This window comes from Helianthus annuus, chromosome 11 (assembly GCF_002127325.2).
Source record: "Helianthus annuus cultivar XRQ/B chromosome 11, HanXRQr2.0-SUNRISE, whole genome shotgun sequence".
NCBI classification, from domain to species: Eukaryota; Viridiplantae; Streptophyta; class Magnoliopsida; order Asterales; family Asteraceae; genus Helianthus; species Helianthus annuus.
In genome coordinates, this window is record NC_035443.2 from 134,372,999 (window position 1) to 134,394,666 (window position 21,668).

The window sequence follows — 21,668 nt, forward strand, 5'->3', positions numbered from 1 at the left end:
CACCCTCCTTGGGAAGGGTGACAACCATTATAATACATGTCTTAAGCTTACTAGACAACAACTCTATCTTAAGTCCTCCATTTTTGCATTGACTTAATCGGCGGGCCAATGGCGAACAGGTCATTAGTTAAATAGCGCTATTAGGTTTGACAAGCCTCACACCGTGCCGCAGATGACGGGCGTGGACTAATATACTTGGGCACTTAGTCAATGATGATAGACATTGACACGGGGCACTAAACATAACTACAGTCAGTAATCGATACAGTAACGGGTCTAGTGGTTTAAAACAGTGGGGTAGCTCCACGTGGCATGTTTTTATAAACAACAAGGAAAGTTAACAACTTATGGAATTTGGAACAACGTTAAAATGAACAACCAATTGTGAACTCGCCAACCTTTTGTTGACACGTTACCACATGCTTTGCAGGTCGTTAGGCATTGGGATGGAGCTTGCACGCAGAGTGGGAGTTGTGGTTAGGAATCCACAGTTGGATTCCTACTGATGAACTTTATGACTTAAAAACTGTTTTATGGGTTTTATTACTTTATGATTCCGCTGAATTTTAAACTTGGTTTTAGATTTTGGTTTGGTGAACTTTAAACATTTGGTTTGCTATGATTTACTTTACTTTATTTAAATGTTCAGTACGATTGGTGGTATGATCCTGGTCAGTCACATGCCTCGCGGTGATACTCCGCTTGTGGAATTTGAGGGTGGGACACCTGTCCAGTTGAAGTCGAAGTCTCAACAGACGTGACAGGAACCATAGACCTTTCCTTGTTCCTTGCTGCAGCCGCTTGAGTAGCTTCATATCCTGCTGGTGCCTTCTTGCAATCCCTAGCAAAGTGTCCCGGTTCATAACACCTGTAGCACCTCAGCCTGTCTCTCAGCACTCCAGGACGAGAATTCATAGGACGGCGCCCATATCTCTTAGCAAACTTTTCTGCCTTAAACGCTGACATAGCCATGTTCCAAGCCACATCCAGTTCATCCAAGTCTTCTTCCACAACTTGATTCACATCTGGTATTATCTGACCTGAGGGCATGAGATCTCCAGCTAAAAAGGCATTGAAACTGGAGATCATAGAAGCTGCGAGAGCAAGTTTTTCTTCATTTTGTTTAGTCAAGAAAGCCATGTGTTCCACTGAAGGTGATGACGGGGTATATTTTGAGGTGCAAACTGGGTGGTCGAACCAAAAGCTGCATTAACATGTTGTGGCTGAGGCTGAGATTGCGGTTGCACATTTGTGGTGTTGACAGCAGGAGCTTGAGAAGTAGGAAGAAACATTCCATAAACATAGTTGGATTTTGGAGCAGCAACGGGACTGAAAACAATGTTTGGGTTGTGATTCATAACTCTATGAACAGGACTGAGTACCAGATTTGGATGAGCTTGAGACATCAACACTGCGTTGTTCGGGCTAGTCATTCCAGCAGCCATTAGTGAGTTCTTGTGATTCATTTCTCTCTGCTGATTGTCGATCTCACAAGGCTTGATAGTAGTAATCAGTTCTGTAAGTGCCATTTCATTCAGATCCTTAGTACACTTGATCATAGAAACCTCGGCATCCCATCCCTTTAGGCAGAGAGTTAAGCAGTTGACGACTCATTCACTGTTTGAAATGTTGATTCCGGCACTCACCATCTGTGACACGAGTTTGACAAACCTCCTAATCTGATTCTCAATAGTTTCCCCATAGATGTGATTAAATGATCTGAACTGTTGGTTCATCATGTTGACTCTGCTAGCTTTCATGTCAGCATTTCCTTCAAAGAAGTGTGTTAGTTGATCCCAAATTTCCTTTGCACTTTTGTAGTTTCGAACGCCAATTGAAATGTCTGGACCAAGAGCCATTGAGAGAGTTCCATAAGCAGCTTCATCCTCAGCAATAACCTTTTTGTCTTCCTTAGTATAAATGCCTTCGGGTTTTCGAATCTGGGTCTGAGGGTCATCTTCAGTAGAGTACATGATAGTGCGTGGTCCATTCTTGATGCTTCTCGAAACATGTGGTTCCTTCGCCTTACAGTATTGCTCAAACCTAAACTTCCACTCATAGTAGTCGTCGCCGTATAAAAACCTTGGAACTTTGGTAGACGTGCCAATAACTTGGTCAAGTTCTTGATGGAAAGCCAAAGACTGAGTCTGAATGGCAGCAAGGGTAGCATTAGCGAGATCAACTGCGGTCACAACGCCGTTCATAATACCGGTTGGGTTCAACATGATGTTTGTTTAATCTGAACAGTAGTCCGAGATGAAAAGTCCGAAATGGTGAGTCCGAGATGAATACTGATCTGAGATGAAAGAGTCCGAGATGAATAGTAGTCCGAGATGGGTTCTATCCGAGATGATATGAGTCTGAGATGAAGTACAAGGCAATCTTCAAGCACAATGATCCGAGATGATTAAACACTATCCGGAATTTGATAAACTCTATCTGTGATCTGATGATGATGATCCGAGATGAGATGATGATGATCTGAGATGGCTTGATGATGTTCCGAGATGGCTTAATGATGATCCGAGATGACTTGATGATGATCCGAGATGGGATGATGATGATCCGAGATGGGATGATGATGATCTGAGATGGCTTGAAGATGATCCGAGATCAGGCAATCTTCAAGTTCGAGATGACTAATGATGATCCGAGATGATCCGGGATGCTATGAAGGCAGTCCGAGATCAGATGAAGGTGGTCTGAAATGAGCAGAAACAATCCAGAAACTACAGAATGCCGGAACAGTAACAGAATACCGAAACAATAACAGCAACCAGAACGTGCAGAATCGCGATATCAGATCCGAGCCTGGAAATCAGGTTCGCAAGGCTCTGATACCACTTGAAAGTCCCGAAACCAAGATCACAATGATATCGCACTAACTTGCAAGGTGGCGGAATCACACAAACAAGTTATGAAAGAAACAAAAGAGATGAAAAGAAAGGTTCTTTGATTCAAATGATTGCTTGAACTTGCATCCAAAGGTGTTTGTTTAATACAAGTAATCTAATTCACCAACCATGCTCCTAATGAAATACTACTACTATTTATAGTAAATAGTTAGGGAGGAGGCTCCCTAAACCCTAGGCCCATGTTTACCCAAAAAGCCCAATTACAACATTAACCCCTATTGCCCACTAATCCACTATGCTACTTATCCATAAACTTTCAAGGGCCTAACAAATAAAATTGTGAGTCAATTTTTGGTTTCGAGTTTTGTTTTGGTTCAAACTTATATATTTTTGGTTTCCAAGCTTGTTTTGACTTTGAAAATCAACTTTTCGTTTCCAAATTTGTTTAGGCTCAAATTTGTGTTTTTTTAGCTTTGGTTTCCAAGTTTGTTGTACTGCAAACTTGGTTGACTTCTGTTTAACAGCTTCAGTGTGTGCTGTCTCATTTGTTCAACACCAACAGGTTTCAGATTCGGAGATTTGCGACCAACATGTCCATTTTGATTACATTTGAAACATGTTTTCTCTGAAATATATTTGATCTGTTGTTGTTTCTTTTGAGCATAGAACTCTTCATTAGACTGTCGTCTAAATTGGAGTTCTTTCTCTTCCTCTGAACTTGTTCCATGAACAAAGTTCATCCTTTTCTGATAATTTTTCTTTTCAAAATATTTCTTTTGATTTTGTTTCTTTTTATAACCCAACCAAGCCTTCATGTTTTTCTTTTTGTAACTAGGTTTGGTATAAAAAGTTTTCTTATACTTACCAACAAAATTTTCAATTTCCGAATTTTCAATTTCTACCAGTTTGAAAACTTTGTCGACCTTTTCTGAAAATCACATTCTGAATCGGGACTTCAATATCTGAGAATAATTTGTCCGATCCAATCAATGTGTAAGACAATCCTATCGAATCATCATTTGCATTTTTCTTAGATTTTGAATTTAAGATAACTCTCATGAAAACTTCCCTCATTTTCATCCTGTGACTCAGATTTATCTGTTTTGGTAGAATCATCTTTCAAAACACTTTCAGCGACCTTACCTACCACCTCTGAATCACCAGCATCATCAGATTTGGAATAGGTTACATTAATATTTTCTGGCAATTGATCAACCATGTTGAAAGCTTTTTCCACCTTCTCATCATCATAGAATGTGAACTTTTTCTTAAACGGTGGTGGAACCTGATGATATTCTGAGCCAATTTCTTTCTTATTTTTCTCAGAATCTTTATCATCCGGTTTTATGTTGAAAATACGTTCAAGAACATATGATGAAACGTGATAACTTCTCAACTTGTTATTATCTTGTTCTAACTCAACCATTTTACGTTTAAGCTCAACAACTTCTTCAATATAAGAATTTACAACTTTTTGCTTTATTGAATGTTGTCGTTTAAGCGTTTCAGATGTTTCAGAACATTGTGTAAGTCTAGATTGAACAAGCTTCATTTGACTTTTTACAGCTTCATATGACTCTTTTGTAATATGATATGCAAGTTTTATTGAATCATACTCTTTTTTCATTTCTTGTACTGCGTTTTCTTTTTTGAAAACACTCTTCAGTTATTGCTGAACATTTTTGTTTCAAGATCTCATTTTCTTTTCCCAAAATTTTACATTTTTGTGACAACTTTTCATCGTTATCTATCAAAACCTTTTCTTTTTCAAACATTTCTTTGCATCTATCTTTGAAAGCTCTTACAGTTATAGTAAATTCCATGTCTCTTGTTCTGAATTTTTCATCTTTTTCAGTACAACCACTGCACATTTCCATGCATTTCTTGCACTGTTCAATAATTTTATTTAATACTTCAGAAGATTCAGGTTGAGTAATTACCTCAATAGTTGGCACCTCTGTTGGTGCATACGTCTGTCGACTTCGTCTTGTATCGAGTCTTGCATTTTTCAGGGCACGAAGTTCGAGAAAACAAGTCAAAAGCTAATTCCGCTTGAAAGGGATAATTCCGCTTGAAATGGATATCAATTAATTCCGTGAGGAATTACTAGTAATTCCTCTTGGACTGTTAATTCCGCTTGAGCTGTAATTCCGCTTGTACATGTTGGAGCGGAATTAGTTGCCTATAAATAGTTGAGATGTAATTTCGTTTGAGTCAGTTGTGTATGTGTGTTTCCGGAGCCGAAGTGCTGCCGAAGTGTTGTCTTGTTGTAAAACTTTGTCAGATTAATCAGAAAGACATTTAAAGTGATATTCTTGCTGAATCTAACTCGATTTGTCTGTTTCCGCCTTTCATATTGAGTAGAACACCTCTGAACGACTCATTTCGGGTCCGAACACGATCCTACAAGTGGTATCAGAGCACAGGAGGAGGAGTTCTGCAGATTTCAGCTTGATTTCATCTTGTTTTCTAACTTCTACACCTTCTTTTCTCAATTGAAAAAGTTTTAACGGTTAAAATGGCCTGAATATTTCACATCATAAGCAAAATTGTGTTTTAACAAACCCTTGAGAAAATTGGACCTTAATTCGAATTAATTCTGATAAAATTCCTAATTTGGCTTGAACATCAGATCGGATATGCTGACATCATCATAATTCCGCGTGGAATTACACCTTAATTCTGCACGGAACTACATAGTTTGGTTAATTTCATTTGAGATTTCATCTATTTCCGCATGGAATTATAATTCTGTTTGAATTAGTTCGAACGAAATTATAATTTCGTTTCAAATTTGTAATTCCATTTGAATTGGTGACTGATTTCACACGGAATTAAATTCCGTTAGGAGAGTTCAAACGAAATTCCTTATTTTGTTTGAAATCCTATTTCCGTTTGAGTCACAATTTCGTTTGAAGTTGTTGTTTCAGGTTAATCTCGCTTGAAGGTATTTTCGCTTGGGAGTGATTTCATTCAAAAGACCTGATTTCGTTTGAAAAGTGTTTGTCTTGATAACCTTGTTACCGAGTCATGGATGAAGAATTCTATAACGCATTTGCCACATCCCCGACTAGTCCAGCTTCCATTGCACAAAACATGAACTTGGAAAACGAAACTGGAACTTTGCAAAAACCCCCGAAACTTATGGGAATTGAAGAGTACCATGGCTGGAAAAATTGTTTTGAGAATTGGGTTCAGGCAAACCATCTGAGAGCTTGGGAAAGCATTGAAACAAAATATGTTAGACCAGAGACCGCTTTGAATGTTGATAAAATTATCTCAGAATTTTCAGACAAAGAGAGAGATAGTTATAAAGGAGAAAAAATGATGATTAGTCTTCTACAACAAGCTGTCAAAGAGGATATATTTGTGTTGCTTCAGCATGATGGTAGTGCTTTTTCAATATGGGAGGCACTTAAGAAAAAATTCGAAGGAAGTACGGAAATGATCAATAGCAAAAAATCATTATTGAAGAAAGAATTTGAGTTGTTTACAAGTATGCCAGGTGAATCTACAAAGACTCTCATTGAGAGATATTGTCATCTTGTGCGTACCATGTCTCAGTTGAAAATTAGTAAAACTCCAGCAGAATGGGTTGAGAAGTTAGCTGATGCTTTACCTCAGAAAGAATGGGGTACATATCTCATGATTTTAAAGAATACCAGAGAGTTTAGTAGATTATCAATTGCACAATTCATTGAGAAACTTGAGGGACAAGATCTTGAACATCAAAAAATTGCAAGAATGAATAATTCAAATGTTCAACAAGACATCAAGTTATATTACAAAGGAAATGTTGAGAAGTTTGAAGCAAGTCCAAAGATTCAAACCGCTTTTAGTACAGGAAATTCATCTGGATCTGTCAGTCAATGTTCAATCCACACTTGTGGATTTTCAAATGTCAATCCTCCAAGTGTTCAAAGTTCAAATGTTGGTAATGGACATATGATTCAGTGCAATGTTGCATTGCATCTTTAAAATGGTCAGAATTTTTCTGAAGAAGTTGTTAAAAGTCATATGGCATTAATGGTTACTGCTTTGGAATCTTATGAAGGATTGATTGCTGGAAGAATTGGTAATCAGTGCAATGTTGCATTGCATCAGATCGAGAAGATTGTGGAGATTGAAAAAATTGTTGAAGTCACAAAATCTTGTCTTACATGTTTGGAACCTTGCAAACAATGTGAAGATAAAGATGAAAGGTTTAGTGAGCTTGAAAAGTTGAAAGAGAAGTCGCTGTTTGATGTCAAGAATGTGAAGAGTCTTACGATGTATTGAACAAAACTGTGAATAGTTTGCAGAAGACAAACTCTGAAAGAGAAGATGCTTTGACGATGATGAATGCAACAATGATGTCTAAACAGAAAGAGATAATTTTCTACATTGAATAATGTGCGAAATTGAAGCAAGAGTTGGAAAGGGAAAAAGTTGAAAATGAAAGAATCAGACGATTACTAAAAAGTTATTCAAGTTCTGATTATTTAATTGACAGAATTTATCCAACTGTTGCAGGTTTTGAAGTGTTTGACGACAAGAAGCCAAAGAAGAAGGATACTAGTAAGAAACAGAGTGCCAATTATAACAAGTGTCCACCTCCGATTTGGGAAGGGTTTTCGCCTAGAAAACCAAATGAGGAACAAGTAAAAAAGGCAATCAATATAAAGTTAGAGTCCGAGATAACCGATGAGTTACTAGACAATATTGACATCACATTCACAACGTCCGACACAGATCATTAGTTTGAGTTAATAAAAAAGATGGCCGATCAGTTGTTGGATAAGGATGAGGAGTCCGAGTCAAATTCCGAGTCCGAAAGTTCATGTTTGTCAGTCGGGAGTTCGAGTTCGTCTGTCAAGAGTACAAAGTCATTGGGAAAACGGGTTTATAGTAAAGAATTTTTGTTGTCAAAATCCAATTTGAATGACGAAACATTTGAAGTTGCATATACTTTGAATGTTTCTGACAAATTATATTTTGATAAAGAATTTCCAATAAGAAGTGTTAAGTTTGAAATGATTAAACAGGTTTTCAAATTAACAGAAATGAATATTTCTGAAATAAAAGATTTAAATCTTAATGAAAAACCTAAAAAATACACTTCAAGAGTTCTACAAAAAATGAACAAAATTTTAAACAAGAAAAAGAATTACAGTTCTGGTTCTGGTTTTCGAAAGAAACCAAACCATAACAGTAATTTCAAAAAGAGAGGATTGGGTTTTATTCCACCAGAAAATTATAAAAATGAGAAAATTTCTAAAAATACAAAATTTGTGTCAGGAACATCTGCTGAGGATGAAAAGAAGAGCTCATTCTGGAGACAGTCAAATCAGGAATTTCGTGCTGAAAGAAGAAACCTGAAGCTCATCAAAGAAAAGAGACAAGAACCTGTTACAAGTGTTAAGAAGTTGGTCACATCGCTTGGATTTGTCCTAAAGCAACCAACACAAAACAAGGAGTCTCAGAAACACTCAAAGAAATAGTTGTTGATAAAACCGAACCACTAACTGAAAGGTTTAAAGTGCTTAAAAATTCAACATATGAAGTTGGTGAGTGTTCGAAAAGGTTTTACAAGTGAAGGGGAAATCTTGACAACCAAGCATGGGTTGTTAAGAAATCAAATGTAAAACCTGGCGATGAATCTGATTCCACAAAATCAGAGGAGCCACATGTTGTTAAAAAGGCTGAAAACTCAGTTTCGCCTTTGGATGATGTTCATTTTCCACCATTGCGGGCTGAGAATTTAAAATCAAAGGTTGGAAAAGTTGAAATCTCAAATCAATTTTATTCTGACAAGAATGAATTTGATGTTGAGAAAGCGTTTAATGGAAATGTGAAGAAGATTTTTGGAAAGATGATCGAGGGGAAGGTTAAAGGGGTTAAAGATTTTAATGAATCTAAGAAGGCAACTTACAACCCAACTGCAGATGAGTTGGTTACGCCCAAGGCTGGTCAGGCTTGGGTGTTTGTGTTTTTTACTTGAAAAACCTGACTTGCCGGAGCTCCCAAGTTTGTAATCGTGGAGCATGAATCGACATCTTTCTTAAACATTGATTATGTGAATAAATCTTAAAATTGTTAAATTTTACAGGTGGTGACTTGCCGGAACTCCCAGGTTGGTAAGTGAGGAGTAGGTATCGGCATATTTCTTGAGAAATTCATTTATGAGATATTTGGATCTTCAAAGATTAATTAGGGACATTAAATTGTACTTGATTTCTCTTTCTTACAAGTGATTAAAGAAGAACAAGGTGATGAATCCCTAACTTACAAGTGGTTTAAAATCAACAAAACTTATTTTCCGGAAAAATCATTTTGATTAAAATAAACTTAAATGTTTTGAAATCAAAATGAGAAAATAGTTTGTTGTCAGGGGAAGTTCTGATTGTTTATGCCAAGTGGATGGAGATTTGAAGCTTAATACATCAGTTTGTCACTTTCTTGTATAGTTTATTTTCAAGTTTCTTTAAATGTTTTTCAATTTTAGGGGGAGTAAGAAATTTTAGAAAATCCAAAAACATTAGAAAATTTGAAAAAAATCCAAAAACATGATAAAATTCAAAAATGAGTTTTGTTGTATAAAAGAGGAAATGATAGTACATAAGTGGACTATCACAACACGCTAAGGATTTGGAAAGTGTAAAAGTAATAAATGATCTCACTGATGATATGTCAGTAGATTTTTATTCATTTAGTAGATTGTTTTCGAGATATAAATATAATCAAATACTTACTTATCTCGTGGGGAACATCTCTTGGATGTATAGGTAACCCCAAAATCTTGTTTAAAAGGTCTCTCTTTCTAAGACACTAGGTCTTTATACTCACTGATATCTGGGGTATTATCCAGGGACTTCTGATTTTGCGGAAGCAATGGCCTAGTCCTCGTATAATACTTTGCATTTGCTTGAAATATAGCACTGCCCTCAGTACAAAAAATGATGAAACATTGAAAAATGCTAATCATGTGCTGTTGAAGAAAAGATCCTCTAAAGGGGACATACCAAAAGACGAGCCGTCATCTCTCTGCTGAACGGAAGTTCTGACCTGAGCTCTCACGGTTTCGCATTTAACCCTTTACAGATATCATCTAGGTATACTCACCTGTAAGACTGAATATTTGGATCTGGATACGAGAGTATATTCAAGTGGTGGGACACGCGAATAAGTTTGAGTAACTTAAAACATTAATCTCGTATCTCGAAGCAATTGAACTTTGTGTGAAAATTTAAGTGGATCAGTATACTGACAATCTAAGTGAATCGTTTAGAACTTAAAATGTCTAAAAGCTTAACGGTGTTAGTGATTTGTCTCATTAATTGATATGATCCTCTTACACAAACTCACAAAAATATTGATTGTAAATATTTCTTTACTGCATTGCTTTCTATTTCAAAAATCCAAAAAGATTTTAAGTGTGTTTTAGCATAAATTTTGAAAAATTCAAAAAGATTTTTGACAACTGATGATTGAAGAGCAGATTTCAAAATTCCGAGTGCTAAACATGATGAACACTTAGTGAGGAGGAGTTTGTTTAAAAAGAGAATAAAAATGTTTTGTCTACAAGTGGTTCATTAGAGATTAACATTGTTAAATCATATGTAATTTAGTGTATGTTTCTACAAGTGGTAAATAGAGTATAAATTTGTCAAATGTTCAATTTGTGAAATTTATTGTGAGGTAGAGGTTGTGCAGGATATCCAGGTTTCGGATCCTGGTTCTGAATGACAGAGAGCCAAGTTACGATACCTGAGGACTTTGTTGATTTCAAAAAGCCAGACTGCGATCCCAGCACATCGATAGGGGGAGTCTGAAGACATCCAAGGAGAGATTATTTGTTTGAGGGGAGTCTGTTGATTGGAAAAAAAGAGAAGAGAGAAGATTAAAGAAGTTTTACACTGTCAGAGAGTGCAATAAGACTGATAAAGACTAAAGACGTTGAAGACTCGACACTTAAGACTCGTCAAGATCCGAGGGGGAGTCTGTTGGTGCATACGTCTGTCGACTTCGTCTTGTATCGAGTCTTGCATTGTTCAGGGCACGAAGTTCGAGAAGAAAATTCAAAAGCTAATTCCGCTTGAAAGGGATACTTCCGCTTGAAATGGATATCAGTTAATTCTGTGCAGAATTACTAGTAATTCCGCTTGGACTGTTAATTACGCTTGAGCTGTAATTCCGCTTGTACATGTTGGAGCGGGATTAGTTGCCTATAAATAGTTGAGATGTAATTTCGTTTGAGTCAGTTGTGTATGTGTGTTTCTGGAGCCGAAGTATTGCCGAAGTGTTGTCTTGCTGTAAAAGTTTGTCAGATTAATCAGAAAGACATTTAAAGTGATATTCTTGCTGAATCTAACTCGATATATCTGTTTCCGCCTTTCGTATTGGGTAGAACGCCTCTGAACGACTCGTTTCGGGTCCGAACATGATCCTACAACCCCGGCTTCTTCTACCGTTTGCTTCTGATATGCAGTGTTCTCCTGTTGTTCCTCAGCAACAGCTTCAGCAACATGCTTCTCCAGCTTCTCATCAACTTTCTCCTATTTCTCTTCATCAACTTCTTCTTCTTTCTTCATCAGCCACTTCTTCTTTCTTCACCTCTTCATCTTTCTCTTCACCACTGCCTTCTTCTTCTTCCTTCTTCAATTCAACTACCAAATTCTCAACACTCTTCTATAGCCTCTCTTCATCTCTCTTTCTTAAACTGGTTGTCATCACATCTCTAATTATCTTATCCAGCATTTTGAGATAATCCTTATCTAATGCTTTCTTTGAATAAAATTCGCCGGACTGAGGAATAATAGCAAGTACATCACTGTACACAACCTCTCTTTTATCAACAACCGGATCTCCTTTTCGATTGATGTAACATTCTTTTTTCTTGTCCCATCTTCTACAGCTTCTAGCTTCTACATACTCTTCTTGCATTTCTTGTATTCTACACTCTGCAAAATATCTTTCTCTGTACGTTTTCTCTTGCAGAATTTCTTCTTTTGTTCTCTCTTTCACCTCAGCAACCAATGCACTTCCATCATCCGTTATGTACTCACTCCAGTTAAACCCTTCGTCATCATGAATTATCCTATGTGGGGCATGATCATGAACCGTCACTAGAGCTTGTGATTTCTCTTTTGATGAGCTTCCATCAATTTTCTTTAGACTTTCTCTGGATGCATGCCCACCGGTTTTATGATAAATGGCCTTTTTGTAGTAGTCATCATGGAATGGATTACCATGATCAGCTACTTCTCGGTTAACACACTCCCTTTTGAAGTGACCCTTCTGTTTACATCGAAAACATGTCACTTTTGACTTGTCAAACCCGAGTTTCGTGCTTAACAACCCTCCCAGTTCCTGTCTTCCTGTTATCTCCATAAATTGTTGTGCCCTTCTAATACCGCTCGCCAAACACCATCTGATATCAATCAGTTCCATCTCCTCTGGATCTACCTGATCATAAGCTTCTTTTGTCAATTTGGGATTTCCGATTCTCTCTGCTACCAGACTCCCATTCGATTCCAGAATCGATGCTAAGAAACTCATTTTTTTTTGTTTAGCAGCATTGATACTTAATGTTGGAGAATTTTTCAGCTTTAAGGCAATGTTGCAATGAATTTTATTGGGTTCTTCTGCACTTGATGTTGTTGAGGAAGAATGATAACCTGGATTATAACTTGATGAGCTTTTCTGTGAATCTTTTGACTCTTCGACATTGGAAGCTGTACCAATCTTTGGTGACTCATTGGTTGAAGGTAAGCTTCCCTTACAATAAAGACCCACATTTTGTTGATAGGTAGAACTGCTCATTTTGTTCTATTTTTGCAATTCCAGTTCATGACTCTCAATCTTTTCAATCAATGTATCCAATGTAATCGTTTCAAACAATACATCATTTTTCAATATGAAAACAAATGTCTGCCAATGATCTGCACGTGGTAAGGCCCCGATAACTTTATCAATAATTTCTTCTCGAGTTTTTGTTATCCTGAACCTGTCAAGTTCAATTTTTAAATGACAAAATCTTTCAATCATTTGCCTCACTGTTACAATCAAACATATCAAATTCTTTTTTAAGCAATGAAATTTTGTTCTTTTTAATTTGTTTTCCTCCTTCATCTTTCACTCGCAACGCTTCCCAGAAGACTTTGAAGAACCGTCATGATTAAGTAATGCAAAAATATCATCTCTGATCGATTGTTAAATTAACGCGATCATTCTTTGTTCATGAGAGAATACTTTTCTATCTTCAGTTTCCAAATCTCCAAGTTCAAGTTCTTCTCCTTTATCATTTTTGGGCCTTTTATACCCAAATTCCATATCGAACCCGCTTTCATGAGCATGTGCCTTTGACCAGTTTAGAAATCTTTCTTTCCACCAAGTATAATCTTCAATGTTATCAAGTTTTGGTGGTTTAGAATGAGTTCCATAAAAGTTTTCATGTTTTATATTATCATTTATAGCTTTTGAAATACTTTTCGGTGCAACATTTGGTCTTTCGGATGACTCGAAAGTGTATGCTTTGTAAAACGTGTTATAGAATTCCCCAGCCATGAATACCTGCAAACACAATCAAACACTTGATCAAATTTGAAAATTAAACACAAACTGTCTCAGTTCGTACGAAGGTGAGATCGTGCGTTCGTACGAAGCTATGAAGATGAATAGATCAGACAATGTTGTGCGTTCGTATGAAGCTATGGTGTGGCTTCGTACGAAGCTAAGCTGCGAAGAATAAGGTTGCATTTTTCATGGTTTTTTGCTGATTTGAGTATAATTTTGTTAGAATTTTAATCTGAAACTTTGTAGGATTCTTCAAAAACATTTTTCACACAACATATCAAAAATCTAGCCAATTTAATTGTGAAATCTTTGTGAATCTGAGATTTAAGTTCAAAAATAAAGTGTAGAAAATGAGTTGAAGAAGATTTATGAAGAAAATGATGATTTCAGCTCTAAATCTGATGAAGAAGCTTGAATCTTCGTGTCTCTAATCCGTATAAACAATCACCCGCTCTGAAACCACTTGAGAATTCGCTCCAAGGAACGAATCTTCAACCGTTGAATGCGTACGAACACGCGATATGTGCGGAATCCAATCACGTGTGTGGATGAGAACACAAAGATGTAATTAACAATGATTTCTAATACTGATATAACAGTTCGTACACCACGAAATCAAACGAGCAGAGCTTCGCCTCAAGAATGCCCAAAAGTTACAAATTAACAAGACAACATCCTTATTTATTGAAGTCATGCCTTCGTACAAAGTCATGTGGTACCTTCGTGCGAAGCTAGATCTCCTGATTATATGAAGCTAATGATCCCTTTGTACGAAACCACTAAACTCTTCGTACGAAGTTGGCTTTTCATACACAATCTTCATACTTTGCTTAGTTCAGCGCCAGTCTTGTTTCATCTATTTAAGTTACAATACGTGATTGATGGAAGTGATAGACATTATGCACTCACAAAGTTATAATTAAGACACTTAATGTTCCCACTGATCTTTGATATCTCTAGAAATTCTACAAGAGAAGCTTCAATGATGTACGTGACGTGGGAACCTATTATACATATGTTAGACTTTATTTGATTTCCTTAATATCTAGATGTCGTTAGAAGCTTAGGGACATACTTAATAGAAATCATGTTAAGTATATATATGAATAGATTTCTTTAAGGCTGTGGACCATAGGAGATAATTTAGATACAAGTAGATAGTCTTTAATTGATAAATGAATTACGTCTGAATATTCCATTTTGAATAAGTTCCACGAATGTCAATGAAATATAACTTATTGTGGACCCATACTTATTCCTTAAGCCAAGTAATGATTTAGGGCTTTTAACATCATGATATAAAATCACTTAGAGAGAGATTAGATAAAAATTCATCCTCATCAACCTTGCCATGATTTCTCACGTGATTTGGTTACAATAGATGGATTTTATAAGTCTCATTTGACCTCTTATTAAATTCTCATTCGCATGATAACAAAAGTTGTGAAATATATAGTATCATCTAGTTATATCTTATAAATGTTTCTATCCAGATATTGATAATAAATAATATGAGAGTTTAAGGTAAGTGTGACTATATGTTGGTTGTAAAAACCTCACAACCTTCATAACATGGCTTAAGTATTGATACTATATTCTGATTAATCTCAAGAATATGTAAGGAATCGAAAAGCGTTGTTAGAAGACTGCTTATTATGGTTCTTGTATCCTTAATATTTAATTTATCACTAACTCTCATTGTTAGTTATTTGTTGACTTCTTGTAAAGAGACATTTAGAACTAGAATCAACTTATCTTGTGTTAATTATCATTAGTAGGTCATTAGCTATTTTAGCCAACTGTTCTTTTGAGTTATGGATAGTCTCGTTGCTTATACCTAGTCTAATGGCATAATCATGTAATGAGATTCTCCCTTTAAGAACCTTAGAGTTTGAATTTTGTACTTGTATTTTGACTATGGACCTTAGCAGTATCCTCTTTTATGGTTTTAGTAGTTGTAAGGTGAATAACATCTTATTTTCCAGTTTTAGGCATTCCTTTTCCTATACGTATGTTGCTGATCAACACACTCATTTTCCTTCGGTACTTTTGACTGTTATAGCTGATTTATAAGGCATCAAATTGTACTAGTGGAAAAGTTAGTAATAATGCACTGAGATATATATATATGTATATATATATATATGTATATATATATATATGTATATATATATATATGTATATATATATATATATATATATAGGAGATGGTTCATTTGAGAAGAAATTTAATTTGAGAAGAAAAGAAGAAAGGACATATTAGTAAAATGCTATTTCATTTATAACTTATATCATTAATTTTTCTCTCTTTAACTAATTAGTTAACTAATCATTAATTTTCCTACATATAGCCTACACATTATAGAATTTTATCCTACACAGTCGAAATTTGTTGGTGCATACGTTTGTCGACTTCGTCTTATATCGAGTCTTGTATTTAGAATGTTAGATCAAGGCACGTAGTTCGAGAAAATAGGTTTTAGAGGTAATTTCGCATGAAGTAAGTAATTCCGCTTGAAAGTATAACATGTGTAATTCCGTGCGGAATTAGATTCCACTTGAATCTAATTCTGTGCGGAATTAGATTCCGCTTGAATCTAATTCCGTTTGGGACTGTTTAATGCGGAATTAGGAATACTATAAATACCTCTCATGTGAAATCATTTATAACTTTCGTGATTCCGGTACCGAAGTGCTGCCGACGTGTCGTTTGATCTGAAAAGCTGTTAAATCAATAATACAAGACATTTAAGTGTGAAACGAGCTGTTTTCCAAGTCAATTCATCTGTTTCCGCCTTTTGAATTGACAAGAACTCTTCTGATTGACTCGTTTGAGTCACGAAACGATCCTACAAGTGGTATCAGAGCTCAGGAGGAAGGGTTCTTGCCAAAACAGCCTTAAAATCTATCTTCTACACCTTCTTTTTCAAAATTCACAAAATTTCACGGTCAAAATGGATTGAATTTCATACATAACATGCGAAATAGTGTTTTAATGAATCCTTGAGAGAATTGGACCTTATTTCAATCAAAAAGTGTTAAAACTGATAATTGCGTTTGAAAATCAGATCGAATTTGATGACGTCAGCATAATTTCGTACGGAACTACCAACTTGATTTCAAACGAAATTACATAGTTTCGCTTGAAATTGATAATTTCGTTTCAAAAGTGTAATTTCGCTTGAAAGTTCACACAAAATTAGCTAATTCCACACGAAATTAGCTCTAATTTCGTACCAGTGTGTAATTTCGTTTGAGAGCCACACGAAATTACTTAATTCCGCACGAAATTACATTTTCGCTTGAAAACTGATTTCGTGTGAAGAACTAATTTTGTTTGAAATAGTTATTCCATTTGAAACTTCAAATTTTGTTTGAAGTTGTTGCAGGTAATTTCGTTTCAGGAGTAATTTCGCTTGGATTGATATTTCGTTTGAACTTGTGACTTTGTGATAAATTTGCCGAAACATGGAAGGGGAATTTTACAATGCGTTTGCGACACCGATTGCACCAGTTACAGCTGCCGAAACAGTGTACAATGAGAATGAAACAGGAACTTATCAGAAACCGCCAAAGCTCATGTACATTGAAGATTTTCAAGAATGGAAAAATCGATTCGAGAACTGGGTGCAAGCTTATAAATTTGACGCGTGGTGTTCATTGGAGAAAGATTACGAGAAACCGAAAAATGAGCGTGGGCTTGAGAAAGCGTTTTGTGATTTTTCAGAGAATGATAAATTGAAGTATACAAGTGAGAAAATGATGATTAGTATTCTTCAACAAGCGATTAAAGAGGACATCTTTGTTTTGCTCCAACATGAGGGCACATCTTGATCGATTTAGACAGCATTGATCCAAAAGTTCAAAGGAAGCGCAGATATGATCAAAATCAAAAAGGCTTTATTGAAGAAATCATTTGACATGTTTGTAGCTTTCTATCATGAAACAACAAAGATGACCATCGATAGATATTGTCATCTGGTATTGGAAATGGGAAGATTGGACATTAAGAAAGATGATGATGAATGGGTTGATAAACTTGCTGATGCATTACCACAGCAAAAATGGGGAACTTATTTGTTGATCATAAAACACATGAGAAAATCTGAAAATATGAATCTGGCACAGTTTATTCAGAAAATTGAAGAGCACGAGTTGGATATTCAGAAAACAGCAATCATGAAGAATCCAAATGCTCAACAAGATGTCAGTTTATATTACAGAGGGAACAAGTTTAAAGTTACCCCCAGTCCAAAGATACAAACTGGTTTCAGTGCTGATACTTCTTCTGGAACAAAAGGTAGTAATGTGACACAGAGTGGTGGATCTCCATCTTCGTATTCAAGTTTTGATCCAAATCATGCAACATCGAGTCCTCAACGACAGAATTCTACTAATCTGCAGTGCAATGTTACCTTGAACATTCAAAATGGTCAAAATCTGTCTCCTGAAATAGCTAAGCAACACATGGCATCACTTGTTGCTATGTTGGAATCATATGAAAGTTTGATTGGTGGCAAAATTGGAAATCCAATGCTTACCAAAGCAGATTATGACCAGATTGATGCCGAAGAACTTGAGTTGATGGATGTAAAGTGGTGTTTAGCTAGTGCTGTTCGAAGAGCAGAAAAATTCACACAAGTCACTGGAAGAAATGACCTTCATGAATTGTCTAATTCACCGATAGGTTTTGACAAATCTAAGGTTACATGTTTTAGGTGTCAAGAAAAAGGTCATTTTAATCGTGAGTGCAAAAACAAAGAAGCTGATGGAAGACAAGATCAGTATGGAAAGAACAATTATTATCAGAAATCAATTTTTCATCAGATTACTCAACAAAAGGAACCAAAAACTGCTTATGCTAAAATGATCGAAGATGCAAATAAGAAAGCTTATTTTGGTATCATTGATCAAGATGATGAGAAAGTGTCTGAAGGTTTTAGCTGGGATAAATACATTCCACCTGGTTCAGGTCTTGTTGCTAGAATTCTGGGTGATGATGAAGTCAAATCTAGTCAGAAAAGAATCCCGATTTTTCCAGATTTAGGAAGTGATATTGATACCGATGATGAAGAAGAATATCTTAATAAAGCTAGAAAAGGCATAGATCCTGATAGTTTCAATTTGTTTTTTGTAGATAAAGTTGAGCTGCGAATGAGAAGAAGATTGCCAGATTGAGAAAAGAACTGGAAGCAACAAGAATACTAGCTGATGAAAAGGCAAAGACGGAAGCTGGAGAAGCAAATGTTGAACCAGTGACTGAGAAGGTGATAGAGAAAATCGTTGAAGTGGAGAAAGTGATAGAGAAAATCGTTGAAGTCGAAAAAATAGTCGAAGTAGAGAAACTTGTCGAAGTAGAGAAAATCGTCGAAGTAGAAAAAATTGTTGAAGTTGAGAAACTCGTTGAAGTTGAAAAGACTGCCGAGATTGAAAAGATAGTTGAAGTCATTAAACCTTGTCAGAAATGCTTGGAGTCTTGCAAACATTGTGAGGAGAAAGACAAGAAGATTAGTGAACTGGAAGTGTTGAAAGAAAATTTGTTGTCTGATGTGAAGTATGTGAAGGAGTCATATGATGTTTTGAACAAGACGGTTGATGGTTTAAACAAAACAAATCGAGAAGTTGATGCTGCTATGACAATGATGAGCTCAACACTAATGACAAAGCAGAAGGTCATCAATGAGTATATCGAAGACTGTGCTAAGCTGAAGCAGGATTTGGAACTTGAAAAGATTGATTGTGAATGAATCAAACGTTTGTTGTTGAGTTATACTACTTGTGATTATTTGATTGATCTTGTTTATCCTACTGTTGCAGGTCTTGAAGCATTTCAAGATATAGAAACTGAAGAGGATACTTGTAAGAAACCAAGTGTCAAATATAACAAGTGTCCACCCCCGATTTGGAATAGTTACTCCCCCAGAAAGCCAAATGTTGAACGTTTAAATAAAGCGCTCAACATCAAGTTAAAGTCTGAAACCATTGATGAGCTACCAGATAATATTGATGTCACATTCACAGCGTCTGACACTGATCATGAGTCTGAGTTGTTAAAGAAAGTGGTCGATCAGGTGTTGGATATGGATGAAGAGTCTAAGTCGGAGTCTAAATCTGAATGTTTGAGTTCATCAGAAAAGAGTCCGAGGTCGTCAGTCAAGCGGGTTTATAATAAAGAATTCCTATTGTCAAAATCTAATTTGAATGATGGATCAATTAAAGTAGCTTATACTTTGAATGATTCAGACAGATTATATTCTGATGAGGAATTTCCAATTAGAAGTGTCAAAACTGAAATGATCAAACAGGTTTTCAAATTAACAGAAATTAATATTTCTGAAATAAAAGATTTAAATCTTGATGGAAAACCTAATAAGTACACTTCTTCAAGAATTCAACAAAGAGTAAACAGGAAAATGGGTTACGGTTCTGGTTATGGTTTTCAAAAGAGACCAAACCATAACAGTAATTTCAAAAAGAAAGGTTTAGGTTTTAGTTCTTCAGAAAACTATAAAAATGAGAAAAATTATAAACCAAAAACAATATTTGTTGCAGGAGGTAGTTCTGATGAAGAGCAGAAGAAACCATTCTGGAAACAGTCAAATCAAGAGTTTCTTGCTGAAATAAAGAAAAACGTGAAGAAATTTGCTTCAAGAGTTGACAGAAGAACCTGTTTCAAGTGTCAAAAAGTTGGACACATTGCTTGGAATTGCCACGAGTCCACTTTTTCAAAACAGGGAGTTTCTTCTAACTCTGAAATGAGAAGGAACTGTGTTGGTAAATCAGAACAATCAAAAGAAAAATTCAAAATGTTTGATAATTCGACTTTTAAAGTTGGTGTAACTTCAAAACGGTTTTACAAAAGAAAAGCTGATGAAAACAAATAGAAATGGGTTGTTAAAAGTTTAGAAAGTAGTTCTGTCAATGAATCTGATTCCATAAAATTAGAGGAGTCATTCGTTGAAAAAAAGAATGAGAATTCCGTTCCCTAGGTGAACGATGAAAATTTTCCTAAATTGTCAAAGGAAAATTTAAAGTTGAAAGTGGGTAAAACTGAAATTTCAGGACAATTTTTTGCTAGTAAGAAAGAATTTGATGCTGAAAAGGTGTTTAATGGTAAAGTTAAACATATATTCGGAAAGATGGTTGATGGGAAGGTGAAGGGTGCAAAAGAATGTTACAAATCAAAATGTTGGTGGGATAGATGTGTACCAAAATCACCCAAGGCTGGTCAGGCCGGGGTGACTGTTGGACCGTGTGGGACCCTAAACAGTCAGTATAAGGCAGTTTATCTTCGTATACAGAGGCGGAATCAATGTAGACAAAGTCACAACAGCTTTTCCTTTCAATTTCCTACTCTATTAATGCTTTCTGAGTAAATTTTGACAGCAATTTGACACCTAGCACATGACCTGATTTCGCTCCAAAAGTTACAAATGAGATCACACATAGGTTTATATAGTGATGCTGATTTCGCTCCAAATGACAGGAGCGAAATCACCATGTGACCTTTCAGGCGGAATCACCTGGTAACGATTAGGAGCACAATCTAAAATCCATTTTTCATTTCCGAGCCCCCATCTAACCTATCTAGACCTAAGACTCGATACAGACACAGTTAACAGACATTCAATGCACCAACAGACTCCCCCTTGGATGTTGACGAAGTCTTTGGCGTCGAGTCTTCAGTCTTGGTCTCTTCTCGAACTCTGTCTCCTCATTGTAACAACTCTCTCTTCACAGGTTCAGGAACTCAACCTAGCTCCATCTTCAATCTTCTCATTTGACTGTTGATCCAGAACTCTAGACTCCCCCTTTCACAGACTCCCCCTCTCAGTATTTTGGGATCTAGGATCTTTGTCTGGTTTAAACTCTGACTTTATGAGCCATCGAGATAATGAAATCCACAACCTGTTACTCAGCCAATAACATTACAATCCATTGATTTTAACAATAAATCACAAAGTCTATCAGTTTATAAATCCACTCAAGTATTCAGGTCCAAGTTAATGACCCTGATTACCCAATTAATCTACCAAGTTCAACTTAATAACCTTGGTTGATCCTTTTGACAAACAAACTGATTTAGTTCATCATTTTCAAACACTTTCTGAAAATAACAAGCATCAAGTTAATGAACTTGTTTTAACTTTTCCAACAACCCAATCTTTATCAAGATAAGCTCTCCTCATTCTCCATTCCAGAACTTTTCCTTCATCTGCTTCAGCTTTCGAGAATCCAACGATCAACTCTCCACTTTGG